Raw genomic sequence first — 14,463 nt, forward strand, 5'->3', positions numbered from 1 at the left:
ACCAACTCCCACTCCTATTCCTTCATTGGGTGCAGGTTGCTTCTGGGGGTGTGAACTCCCTGGCACTTCCCTCAGGCAGAGAGGGAAGGAACCCTAGGGAGGAACCCTAGATGGAGTTTGGGAACTGTGTAGGTGATCTCCAGGGAAGGTGGGCCAGGGGTTGTGGCCACAACATCTGCTACAGTATAATTCCTGTCATCAAGGAACTCGCCCTGCTATGGGCAGGGGAATTAGCAGAATCCACAGTAGGACAATAGGAAGATGAGCACAACAATGAGAACAGCAAAAAAGAGATGTTGACTCCATCAGGGGAAATCAGGAAAGGCTTTCCAGAGGAGGTGACTTTGAAGGGCTGAGAACATAATAAGTATAGTTCCCTGTCACCAGCATTTTCCTTCTTCTCATTGCCAGGACATAATGCGGTAACACTATGTTGAGTGTTTTCTGAGAGCTTTGAATTCTCCTCTTCCTGCATGCTCTCATGCCAGGATACTCTTGCGGTCAGCATCAGGACCATAAGCCTGGCATGCTGTGCTCACAGCAGCAGCCAGAACTTCTAAGTCATTGTCCTTGAAGTTGTGTAGCAAAGAGGTTGGTGCCAGCCCCCTGCCCTCCAGATCCACGAGAGCCAGCCCTTCGTCAAATCCAGATCACAGCTGTTACTGGTGTGAAATCATGAACAAGTGGCCGACCTCACTGAGCCTGTGTTTCCTGACGGCTGTCCTGAGGGCAGGGACCCATAGCCTACACTAATGCTTCTCAACGCGAAATTCGAGAAGCAAAAATCACACATGCAGTTCACGTGGAGAGCTTGTTAAAACACAGATTGCTGGGCCCCACCCCTAGAGGTTCTGCTTCTGTAGTTGTGGGGTATGGTCAAAGATTTGCATTTAACAGCCTCCTCCTTTGCTGGTGCTGCTGGTCTGCAGCCCACACTTGGAGTATCAAGGTTCTAGACCCTCTCATCCAGCTCTTTCCTGGACATTTTCACCTAGATTAGGGTTTCTTAGTGTCAGCACCATTGACATGAGTGGCTGCACAATTCTTTGTTGTGCAGAAGGCACAGGGGGCTGCCCTGTGCCTTGGAGGATGTGGAGCAGCATCCCTGGTCTCTACCCACTAGATACCAGTAGCACCTCCCAGTAGTGACAACCAAAAATGCTGTCAGACAGGTCCAAATGAACCCATGAGGCAAAATCACCCCAGCTTGAGAACCACAGACCTGGAGGTGCTAGGACACTGCTTCTCAGACTTTAATGGGCAGACAGTCACCTGGGGATCTTCTTACAATGCAGATTCAACTTTAGTAGGTCTGGGGAGGGGCCTGAGAGTCTTGATGGGTTGAGCTCCTGGGTAAGGTTGATGTTGCTGGTTGGGGGACCACACTTTGAGTAGCAGCCGTTCACACTCCAGTGAGCAGAGAGCTTTGGCTGGACCCCAAGGCTCAAAGGTGTCCCTGCAATTGCTGGTAACTTCAGTTGGTCCCTCTAGTTCCCTCTTATTCCTCCAGGTTGATTAAAGCTGTGGCTGCTGCTTCCTCCCTAACCCCCAAGCCCTCCTCGAGTCCCGGGCCTCTCCTCCTGTTTGTCCAGGGAGGAGTTAGCCTTCCTCCGTGAGTGACAGCAGATGTGAGTTTGCCTTTGATATGTACAAGGGTCTCACTAACGCCCTCTCAGTACCCAAAGAGCCCTCTTTGCACTGTTGGTCTTTTATTTTTTTATTTGAGTTTTAAAAGGGGAAAATAGGAGGAGAGAGCCTGCTTTATGGAAGTCGAGAAGCTCAGGTGTGCCAACTTGAAATTCTAGCAGGTTCAGAGGAGACAGTCTCTGGGGGCTGGAGTTTAGGAGATGGTTCTCAGAGCCCAAGAAGCAGCTGCAATCATGGAGCAGGGAAGGCCTAAGGCAGAGGGGGCTGAGGTGGGGGGAGCCGTCCCCTTTACATACCACTGAACCAAGGAACTAGTCTGGTAATGAACTCTTTGTAGACTCCTAGAAATGCTGTCGCCGTGCCCATTGTTATTTTTAGCCATTGTCTGTTTCCTATTGTACCAACAGTAAAAATTCTTAGGAGACCATTTCTCCATGCTTTAGTGAGAAGGTTTGAGACAGTGTGGGGAAAGAAAAGTGGCTGCTGCACCAGGAAAGCCACCCAAACACATCCCAGTGTGGGGAAAGGAGGGCAGCAGGGAGCTGCCATCCTGGTCTGCGTGTTGGGGTGGCCAGGATTCCCGCCGGGACAGCTCAGGTGGGAATGCAGGCTCTTCCTTTCCAGAGCGGTTCTCTACCTGTGGCTGCTGGTTCTCGAGGGCTGTGAGGACAGAACTGTACTCCCTTCAGTACAGACTGTATTGGTGGGGGGCTGGGGGGAGGTTCTCCCCACTGCATGTATCCAAGTTTCTGTGGGAGAATGCATTCCGAGCTCTAAAATGCAAACGGCTACATTGGGGACTCCCTCTGGCTGGGCTTGGGATGTTATGTCGGATGAGCCCTACCCAGAACAACAGGATGTGACCCTTGGATTTCCAGCAGGAAGGTTGTGTGCATAAGGTGTGTTGTGGGAGGATTTGTGTGGGATAGAGAGGAAGGAGATTAGTCATTGCTATGGACTGAATGTTTGTGTTGTTTGTGTGTCTGTTGTTGTGTGTGTGAGACCACCCAATCCCTATTGTGATGGTATTTGAGATGAGGCCTTTGGGAGGTAATTAGGGCATGAGGGTGGAGCCCTCAGGATGGGATCTGTGCCCTCAAGAGACATGAGAGAGCTTTCTCTCTCCCTTTTTCCCTCTCTCTGCTATGTGAGGACATAACCAGGAGGAGAATCCTCACCAGGAACCAAAAAGGCTGAAACCTTAATCTTGGACTTCCCAGCCTCCAGAACCGTGAGAAATAAATTTCTGTTGTTTGAGCCACCCAGTCTATGGTATTCTGTTCTAGCAGCTCAAGCTGACTAAAACATAGTCAAGAAGATGACTTAGACCAACAGATTTCCAAATGCTGTCTATGAAATTACAGGTGCTGTTCAGTGCTGGAGTTTCTATCAGTCTGGTGAGAAATGAGGAAAATAAGGTCAATACAGTGAGTTTTTCTTAAAGCTAAACGTCTTCATTTTAAAAACAGCTTTATGCTACACTTATGGCCTTCCTACTTTGGAAGAGGTTAAACTGTCTTGTCATTAATTAATTTATGGTATTTCTCAATGAGATTTGTTTATTTAGTATCTTTATTGGCAAAAAAAGTAGTTTAGTTCCAAACATAATTTGTAAAATTTTTATTGGCCTGTGAAATCCAGATGTCTAGGAGCCACTGAATTGGGCAATTATAAAAGCAAAGGCGAGACATGATAGCAGTCTGGACTAAGGTGACGGCCACAAGAGGGGGAGGGAACAGAAGAAGGGTGAGACAGAACTTTGTGGCTGACTGGATGCCTCTGAATTGGGGCAACTTAGAGAATGATGATGGCACCTTGTAGAGAAATGTGGAAGTTGGAGAGGGAAGGAGGCTGAGGACAGATGAAACATTTGGGAGTGATCATCATAAAATATTAGTGGCTGCAGTTTGTTGAGGGCACGGTACTGTGAGCTTCATTTCCATTATTTCATTTAATCAATGCAACAGCCGTTTGAGGTTGGTGCTATTGTTGCCTCAATATGACAAATGAGGGCAGAGAGAGATCAAGGAACACTATCTTCTGTCAGAGCTGAGAGACGTGGAGGATTCAAACTTGGGACTTGGGGAGCCTATAGCTCAAGAAGGGACCACCGTTTATGTGAGACCTCCCATCTAGTTGAGACCCTCCATCTATGTGAGAACCCGCCATCCATGTGAGAACCCGCCATCCATGTGAGAACCCACCATCCTTGTGAGAATCATCCTAATTGTGATGATGGTTTCCTGGATATATGCATATGTTAAAAATTATCAAATTGTATGCTTTAAATTTGTGCAGTTTATTGTATGTCAGTTATACCTCAATAAACCTCTTTATAAAAACCCAAACATGTGGGAAAGATGGCACAGGTTGGATTCCTTGGGAAACTGACTCTGAGAGGAAAACCACGGAGGAAGCTCTAGGGGCATAGCTCATGATCAGACTCTGTGAGGGAAAGGTGGGGAGTAGGACTGGGCTGAAGGAGAAGCTAGGCTGCAATGTGGTTTCAGCCAAGGACTCAGGCCATCCCTGGGATCTCGGGACTCAGATGGCCCTTAAGAGTTGCCCTGTGCTGTGATCAGGGAGCCGGGCTTTTATGCCCCATGTCGGAAGCAGCTGCTGAGGGCAATGCCCCAAGAGAGCGGGCAGTTGAGGGCTGTGTCCTGGTGGCACCCCTGCAGCTGAAAGCTTCAATCCTGCATCACAGCACCTCCTAGTTTATAGTCTGGGAGTTTTACATTGTGTTTCTTTCTTTTTTTTTTTTTTTCGCTTGAGGAAGATTAGTCCTGAGCTAATATCTGTGCCAATCTTCCTCTATTTTGTATATGGGTCGCCGCCACAGCATGGCAGATGGGTGGCGTGGGTCCGTGCCCAGGATCCGAACCCCTGAACCCGAGCTGCGGAAGTGGAGCACGCCGAACTTAACCACTACGCCACAGGGCCAGCCCCTAAATTGTGTTTCTTATTTTTGCTTTTAAATTATGTCAAAAGGGAGAATTAGCTATGGTCCTGCCTCATTAGGTAACTCTTTTCTTTTTAGACACCTGGTGACGTCAAAAAAATTTTGCCCTGCCAGACTGTTTGAGGGGAAGAGTGGTGGGCAAGATGGTGGTCTCTGTTTACAAAGCCACCCTTCGTTGAACTAACCGAGCTCTTGTCTTGTGTGGGAGACATACTTATCAGAGCATTATCTTCCTATTAAAATGACTTTCCAGGTGCTTCTTCTTTTCCTTGCATTTGATTGAAAGATTTAGGCTGAATTGGCAGAGATTCAAGTTTTCTTGTGGAAAACAAAATATTTTTTTTACTTTTGCCAAGCAGCTTATGCTTAAAGACATTTCCAGTAGCTTATCCTTTCAAAAGTTTCTCTCTTGTAAACAGGATTTTAAAAAGTGGGTTGAAGCAGCAGCTCTTTCATCTTGAGAGCTGTCGGCTCTGAGGACACTGAGATTCGTCACAGGTATCTTGTGGGGTGTTGTGACCTGATAAGAAACTTGTCACTGTATTGTGTGGTAGTGTACTGAGTTGTAATGAATTGTATTTTTTGTAACAAGTAAGTAGCCAGTGCTTACTATGTGCCAGGCATTGTCCCCATGCTTCATAAATATTAGCTCATTTAATTTATTCTCTGTAGCATCCCTATGAAATAGTACCTTTTTACAGATGAGGAAACAGAGGTATTTTTGACCTCCAGCTAATGGGCCATAAATTTAGATAGTTGTGTATTTATGTCTACTTATCCATTTTTAATCTACTTCTTCTCAGGAACGAATATCAGAGTTTCATATGTTCCTCCTTTTTATTAAGTCTCTTAGATCTTCTAGTACTGAGACTGTATCAACCAAGGATTATTAAACTCACCTTCAAGGGCTCTGTGGAATGCCTAAACTTATATAAAAGCACAGAGTCTGTAGAATTTTGTCAAATCGTCAAATACCATCATTCCCAAAATGTTCAGCTCTAAATGCATCTTCCACAGCATCTTGCTTAGATAACAGTCATGAAATTATTTTATGTTTATGATGTGCTTGGCATTCATGAAATGATTGAGAAGACTGGTCAAGTCCGCATTCATTCTTTCCTTCATTCATGGTTATAGTAGGTGTCACGGAAAAGCTGAATGAGGGTGGGCCTGGAGTGGGAAAGACCCTCAGCTGACTGCCTGTCACCATCCAGAGTTTGTCTGGATCCCAGGGAACAAGTCTGATGGTGACTCCAGCTTTCCTTTGCAGCAAAAACTCTTGTCAGGTGGAAGGAGTAGGGCAGATATTGGGAATCCACACACCTTTGCTTTCCAGACAATGCAACAGAAAGGCTTCCACCCATCCACGTAATCAGATGAAATCAGAATAGTGCTGGGTCCAAATAAAATCTCCCAGGCGAACTGCTAATAGGAGGTAGAGTGAGCTGGCTGTGGATTCAGCTTCCTGAGGATTGGGAGGAACTTTGCACTTTGAAAACTTATTTTTAAAAATATTCCTCATTCATGTCAGCCTCAGGAAAATAAGTCTTCCTGTGCCGCCTAAAGTCGACCTGCATGCTGTCCCATTTCTGTGGCCAGACCCTGGTGGTGAACACATGCAGGCAGCCAGGAGCAAGCCTAGGGCTCTGCGGCCCAGGTCTGCCAGGCTTCTCATCTGGACATGCGAGCTTAATTACTCCACCACTCTCTGGAAATGCTGCTGGCTTGTCCTTGAAATCCCTGACCCGGCGCCAGGCCCTGCTGGGTTTGTAAATACCTCCCGTTGTGGGTGCAGGAAGCCTGTGCCCAGTCTGGCAGCTTGTCTCCTGCAGTTTGGAGAGCTGTACCATAGCTACTGGTCAAGCTTGTGTTTCTCAGCCATTCTTGGCTTCTCAGATGATGTCCATTTGGGAGATTGGCCAACTCTGAACTCATTCCCAGGATTCCCTCAACCTTCTTGCCCTCGAGATCAACACCTGCAGAATAATCACCACCATGTATGTAAATGGTTTTGCTTTTTCCATGAATGGAGACCATTGACAGATTATCACTGAAGGCTGCTGAATATGGAGCCACCACTTGGGTGGAAATGACTTCTGTTTCCTTCCTTGAACACGTGATAAACATTAAAGGTTTAAGAGTGTTGGTTTATCGATGCTTATAACATTTGTTTATTTTTAATGAACTCTTTATTCTGGAATAATTTTAGACAAATGGAAAAATGGCCAAGATACTCAGAATTCCCATATACCCTTCACCCTGTTTGCCCTATTGTTAACATCTTACATAACCATGGTACCTTTGTCGGAACTGAGAAACCAACAAGGCACATTTCTGTTAAGTAAACTCCATACTTTATTCTGATTTCACTAATGTCTTTTATCTGTTCCAGGATCTGATCCAGCATACCATAGTGCATTTAGTAACATCTCTGTTTAATATCAGAGTATCTTTGCTTAGGGCGTTAAAAAAACAAGACAAACGAATCGCGTTGATTGTGGGGTTGTCTTGGGAATACATTTTTCTTTTCTAATAACAACTAAAACTTGACTGTCATCCGTCATCTTGGGTTGTGAACAGCAGATGGTATCGACTCATTATTAATATCATAGATTTTCCACAGGACTTATTGTCCAGCTTGGGTTTGAATCCAGGGACTTCTATTTATTAGTTTTATGGCCTCAAGAAAACTAAAACTCTCTGAGCTTCATATTTCTCCTATAGTATATATATCTACACATGTAATATATATTATTAATACAGAATATGATACATATACATATAATATAATAGATAATGTATATATAATATAGATATATATATCTATCTGCCTACCAACACTTCCCTTTCCTACCATATTAGATCACAAAATGCTATATGGAAAGTTTTCAAAACTATAAAACTCTTTTCAAAAGTTAGTCTTTTAATAAAAAATCTACCTTAAAAAATGTTTGATTAGACATTGTTTTGGGATATTTACAAACTGATGTTAGCAACTGTTTGAATCAAGGGATATATCTGTTCTTAAGTTCTCCTTTCCTGATCATTTTGACTTCGTTAAACCGTGAATCCTTGTTTTCTGGCCATGGGACAGTGTGGATAAGCTTGAGTTATTTGGCATTTGGACAACCCCATCTTCCTGTAGCCTCAGCCTAGGGCGCCTTATCTCACGCCTGTTTGGTGACTAGTCACATCACAGCCTGGTGCCCTTCTTATGGCTCTTCTCCATTGCTCTCAGGGCGTGTGATGCTTTTGGTGAATATAGAAACTCCATTTAAAAACCCAGCTCCCCTAAGCTACAGTTTCCCCTGAGCCAGCTCCCCTGAGCTGTAGTTTCTCCCAGGAAGGCAACAGTAAATCTAAAAGAAAGAATGCTAGAGAGGTGCTTGCTCCAACTAAATACATTGTAGTGGCATACTTTAGATTCCTTTACCAGGGGCAGAAAATGCAGAGTATAGGACCAAAGGAAGGGTATAATTTTTTTTGGAACATCACATTCTTTCTTCTCCCTACGACCCACAGAGATAATTATACAATTGGAAAATTAGACCCAACAGGAAAGTTTAAAGGAACTGGGACTGGTTAAACAAGAGGAGGTGAGAGTGAGGGTAGAAATGATGAGCTGAAGCAGCTGTTCTGCATTTCCCGTAGGACGGAAGGGGAGCGGGAGTGCTACGCAAGCTTACCCAGAGGGGTAAAGTTAGACTTGGCAGTGACAGGGGTCAGCATTTGAATGGGATGCTCTGATCTGTGGTCACTTTGAAGTTTGAGTCTGCAAGGTCAGTGCTAGGGCGTTTATTTCTTCCATGGTACTATGTCCACAGTCAGGGCAGACTGCCCCCTAGGAGGGTCTCATGCCTTAGTGATAGCTTTGGGTTTCCCGCAGCCTGGCTTCCCATAAAGGTGCTTAACTGGGAGAGGATGGAATGGTTCACTCTTGCTTCCTATTAACAACAAGGCTTTATTACAACAAATATGCTAGCACTAGGTGATACTGTTTACTTTGTATTTAAATAAGGTGTATAATTTTAAAGGTACAGGAAATGATTTAAAAAAGGACTAATTGGATACATTTCTTCCTCACTGAAAATTCTTAATAATTATTCAGATGAACTGTCTGGCTTTTTCTCCTCTATGGTTAAATAGAACTAGCACATTCTCAATCTTTAGGCTCTGTGTGTGTGTATGTGTGTGTGTATGTGTGTGTGTACACACAACATGTACATAGTTCACATTTTGGGATTTCAGAGCAGCTAAGCCTCAAAAGCCCCACAAGTGAATTAAGGCCAAGACACTCCATTTCCACCACAAGCTGCCTTATTCCTTTGCATCCTCCACTCCTGCGTTTTGCCCGTCTTCCCGTCCGGCAGCTGAAGTAGAAAGACCCCTTCTCCTGATCTTGCTTGAGTGTTTTGCCCACCAGCTGTGGAAATCCAGCGATATCCTCCTGCCTTCTAAATCAGATGGGAGTCATTTATCTTTCTCTGGACCTGGCCAGTGCTCTGACTTTATCTCTTTGAGGTGATCTCCTGCCTGACCCCTGCCATCTGGTGTTTGTGAGCAATTTGCATTCGACCCTTAAGTTTTGCTCATTAAACACCCTCTTTGGCAGCTCTGTAGCTCCCCTGCAACTTTTACAGCGTGGCTTTGGGTACAGGCTGCTTCCAACAGAGCCTCAAGGTACAAAATCTCAGTTAGATGAGGACATCAGAAAAATAAAAAAAATTGGAAAAGAAGGTCATAAGATTTTCCGGCAGATTTAAAGTGATTTGTCTACAGTCTTAGTGGGTAGGATATGAGACTATATCCTTTGAAGTTTTTTTTTGTTTCTTAATAACACTTGTTAGGTTGCTTTTTAAAAATATATACACAGAAGTATAAAGAAACAAAAAAGTGACCAATAATGTCACTGTTGAGATAATTCCTTTTGGTGTTTTTTTAATGGCAAATATGTACATGGTTACAAAATTCAAACTGCAAAATGATTTTAAAAAATGCAACTGAGGAGCCGGCCCAATGGCGCAAGCAGTTAAGTGCGTGTGCTCTGCTGCGGCGGCACAGGGCTCGCCGGTTCGGATCCTGGGCGCGCACTGACGCACTGTTTGGCAAGCCATGCTGTGGCGGCGTCCCATATAAAGTAGAAGATGGGCATGGATGTTAGCTCAGGGCCAATCTTCCTCAGCCAAAAAAAAAAAAAAAAGAGAGGAGGCTTGGTATCAGATGTTAGCTCAGGGCTGATCTTCCTCACCAAAAAAAAAAAAAAATGCAACTGAAAGTCTTTATGCATAGACATACACATATTTGCACAGAAGGGTAATGAAACACAAGAGGTTCTGTACTTTGCTGTTTTTCACTTCATGTGTCTTGGAGATAGTTCGATATGAGCACATAAAGGTTTCTTTCCCTTTTTGTATCATCTGCAGAGTGGTCCATTGTATGGACATCTGATCATTTATTTAACCAGTCCCCTGCTGGCACACTTTGCTTGTTTCTAATTGTTTACTGCAGTGAGTCTGCAGTAGGCATCCTTGTACATATGTCCTGGGAATTTCTTCCATGTATATCTGTTGGATAAATTAATACAGACAGTAGAATTACTGCAACAGAGTAAATGTGCATTTTAAATTTGATAAACACTGCCATATTGTCCCTAAGAAAGGTTGCACAAACTTACACCCCCAACAAGAGTGCAGAAGGGCCATTTTCCTTCCATGTGTACTCGCCAATATATTTTTTTAAGTTTTTGGCCCATTTGGAAATTATTTTGCTCTAAGCTTGAATTTGGAATTCAGTTGTTTTTTCCCCCCAAACACAAAGTCAATTGCCCCAACACTGGTTATGAAACACTCTCTGTTTTCCCTATAGATCTGAAGTGCTACCCTCATTGTGTCTTCATGCTGATGATGCTCAAATGTACATTTCCACGGTTGAGCTTCATCCTCATGTAGCGGCCACCTGCCTACTGCCAGCTCTTCTGGGATATCTGATCTGTATCTCCAGTGATAGACAGATATGATAATGGAGTCCTTGATTAACTACCGTCACTGCCAAACCCGCTTCTGCTCATCTTCTCTTTCTCAGTTAATGGCACCGGCATCTACCCAGTGACTCAGACCAAACCACTAGGCATAATCTTTGATTCCTTTCTTTTTCTCTTCCTTCACTTCTAATCCATCAGCAAACTGGCACCATGTCAAAATTGTATCCCAAATCAGACTGCTTGTTAACATTTCCATCACTTCCACCTAGTTTATGCCAACATCACCTCTTGGGTAGACCGTTGCTGGGGAAAACTGGAATTGTATTTCCATTCTTGTCTTTGTGGAGTCCTCTCTCTACCTAGTAGACAGAGTAATTTTTTAAAATGTCAATCAGATCATATCTGCAGACTGAAACCCTCAAATGGCTTTCCATCTCAATTAGAGTAAAATCCAGATTTCTCACCAGCCCCTGCAAAGCTTACATAATCTGGCCCCTGCTTATCTTTGTGGCCTCTTTTCCTGTCATCCACCATCTTCTTTCTGTCTCTCGAACGCGCAAAGCTCATTTCAACCTCAGGGTTTTTGCTTTTGCTTTTCTCTTTGCCTGGAATGAACTTCTCCTAGATCATCTCTGTCATGGCCAGTTCCTGAGGTCTCAACTCGTATGTCACCCTCCTCACTCTTTATCTCATTGTCATGCTTTATTTTCTCGTCAACACATATCACTATATGAATTTTCTTATTTGTTTACTTTTTTTTTTAAAGATTTTATTTATTTATTTATTTTCCCCCCAAAGCCCCAGTAGATAGTTGTACGTCATAGCTGCACATCCTTCTAGTTGCTGTATGTGGGACGTGGCCTCAGCATGGCCGGACAAGCGGTGCGTCAGTGTGCGCCCGGGATCCGAACCCGGGCCGCCAGCAGCGGAGCACGCGCACTTAACCGCTAAGCCACGGGGCCGGCCCTGTTTACTTATTGAAAGGCTAGAATTTTTGTCTGTTCTGTTTGGTGCTGATTATTCAGCATCTTGAATAATGCCTGGCACATAGTAGGCACCTGAGCCTGTTTCTGGAATTTTATTTTGCACCGTTGCCCTGTCTATTTGTTCTCCATTGCTAAATTGCTTTAATTATTGTAGCCTCCTAATAAGTTTTAGTGCTTCTAAGACCAGGCTTTCTCTGCTGAATTCTCTTCACCCCCTTCTCATTCATAATTTTCCTAGTTATTATGTTTATTTTTCCAGAGGAACTTTCTAAAAGTACTCCTTATTGGTATTTTAATTGGGTTCACATTGAATTTATAGATTAATTTGGAGGAAAAAAATCACTGACCCTTTTTATCTGAAAGCAAGTGAGACCTTTCTCTTGACTAAAAATTTTCTTCCAGTCCCTCAATAGAATTTTTGACAACTTCTACACTTGATCTTAGCCAAAAGGCCGAGAAGCGATTGACAACTTCTTAATATGTAGAATCTAGAACATACACAAAAGTCATAAGACCAGTAAAATGAGTCTTCCTGTACCCATCAAACAGCCTCTATGACTCTCAACCCATGGCCACGCTGCCTGTCTGCACGCAACCCTCCCCCCATGTTATTTTCAAACAAATCCCTGACATCATTATTCTACCTGTAAATGTTTCAGTATGTATTTCTAAAATATGAAATGTGTCTTCATATTTTAAAACTTATTTAATAACTTTTTAAAACGTTTAAAAACTATATAGCCATATACCATTATTATACCAAAAAAACTAATAATATTTCTTTATCAATAGTTTTAGTTATTTTCTAAGTCAAGCGTGTTTCTTACTGAATATCAATATACATTTATACGTATATTTCTTATTGAATAGCAGTATATCAAAGTTTTAAGAATATTTTTAGTTTCTATTGAAAGTGGGGAATTTTTTTCCATTGTATTATTTAAACTGTTATTTTTGTATATATTAATGCTAACAATTTTCATATATTAATTTTGTAATCTGCCACATTATTGAATTTTCTTCTTGTTTCTAGACTTTTCTAGTCTTCTCACGTTCAGTTGCAGGGTTCTGGAATCAGTTAGGTGAGGACCTAAAACTCAGTCTTTGCACACCTGCCATACACAGGGTTGTGGAGTTGGTGCAGTGAGGCTAAAGGGGGCTCAAACAGGCTTTTAGATCCCAGAGGGAATTAATTCATTTGGGACACAAAAATAGACAAAATCACAGCCACTCACAAATGCACAAGTTCATCAGCAAGTCCAAACTAAGTCACCAAGTTTGAAGAAAGGCCTCTGAGCACAGGAGAGCTCACAGGAAGGTTGGCTCATCCATAAGGGCTTCCAGTAGGTGATGGACCCAGGCCGGCAGAGAAACACAAGAGCACATTCAGTCTTGAAACTACACGTCCACAATTCATTATTGCAATCCTCAGGACCAGATGCGTTTCAGAACTCAGCTTTCGTTAGGTCTTTAGACAGGTCACACAATGCGTATATTGGGTTATATTATTACTTCCAGGGGGGTCTGGAATAGCACCTCATAATCAAATGAAGTGATATTTCAGCAGCAAAATATAGGAATATTACAAGAGTAGGGTGAAGAAAGACTCTTAAGTGGCCTCAAGACAGTTCAGGTTAGGCAGAGTTTTGCTGCCAAATGTCTTACAAAGCAAACTCAGTTGTCGAAGCTCTTCGGATTTGGGAATTGCAAATAGGAGCTGTGGACCCATGTAAGCAAAGGCCCTGGTGAGACTAAACAAGTCCCCTGGGGAGGCAGTAAAGAAATGAGCAGGGGGCCAGCCCCGTGGCCTAGCAGTTAAGTGCGCGCCCTCCACTACTGGCGGCCCAGGTTCGGATCCTGGGCGCGCACCGACGCACCGCTTGTCCGGCCATGCTGAGGCCGCGTCCCACATACAGCAACTAGAAGGATGTGCAACTATGACATACAACTATCTACTGGGGCTTTGGGGGGAAAAAAAAAAAAGGAGGAGGATTGACAATAGATGTTAGCTCAGAGCCGGTCTTCCTCAGCAAAAAGAGGAGGATTAGCATGGATGTTAGCTCAGGGCTGATCTTCCTCACAAAAAAAAATAATAATAAAAAAATAAAATAAATAAAAGAAATGAGCAAGGCTGGCTGCCTTCTCAATGGATTGGCTGCCATTGAGTTAGTTGATCTCCAAGGTCCCACACTCACACATAGAACATGCCAGAATCTTAGGCTTGCTAACAATCCATGCTTCTTATTGCCTCTTACCCTCCCACCTTGTGGCAAAACCTGAGGGGTTGGGTGTGAGCCTCTGGCCCACTTTTCTGTACTGGGTGACCCGGTGGGTGCTGGATGTACTGAGCAGACCACACCCAGTGAGCACTGGGATGCCGAGGGATTGACCAGCAGGCTGTCTTCTCACTCCTGGAAGTTGAGAACCACTCCGAGGTGGTGATTACCTTCTAGGGTTCCCTCCCTTTCTCCTCAATGAAAATTGAATGAATGCACTGCAAAGTTGACTTAATATTTGCTCTGCTTGAGGGAATCAAGTTTCCTCTGAACAGAGCAGGGCGTAGTTAGCTGGGTCACAGCAAGGCAAAGCTACTCTTTCAGCAGTTTCTGTTGAGTTTACGGGCCTCCCTGGGGTAATTAGCATTTCTGGATACCCAGGCAGCAGCACTGAAAGCCTCAGGGCCGCTGCTCTGTATATGGGGACTAGCCGGGGCCCCGGTGCTGCATGGCCCAGCCTCTGTAGGATTTAGGTGGACTTGCCCAGGCCCACTCCAGATGGAACCACATCCAGCCATAACATGTACTCTGTACAACCGAGACTGTGGGTCAAGCCAGACAGCCCTTCCCATATATGTAGTATGTCTAATAAGACAGGTTAAAGATACTTGT

General features: G+C 43.9%; 1 protein-coding gene and 1 pseudogene across 2 annotated transcripts in view; one reads left to right on the forward strand and one right to left on the reverse strand.

The window, feature by feature from the left end:
• PDZD2 (PDZ domain containing 2) overlaps window positions 1-14,463 on the forward strand; it is a 348,033-nt gene that overhangs the window by 24,743 nt on the left and 308,827 nt on the right. The window lies entirely within an intron of this gene.
• Window positions 11,872-12,039, reverse strand: LOC147914596 (U2 spliceosomal RNA; annotated as a pseudogene).

The sequence above is a fragment of the Ceratotherium simum genome, chromosome 18 (assembly GCF_057802395.1).
Source record: "Ceratotherium simum simum isolate JZ-2026a chromosome 18, ASM5780239v1, whole genome shotgun sequence".
In the NCBI taxonomy this organism is placed as follows: Eukaryota; Metazoa; Chordata; class Mammalia; order Perissodactyla; family Rhinocerotidae; genus Ceratotherium; species Ceratotherium simum.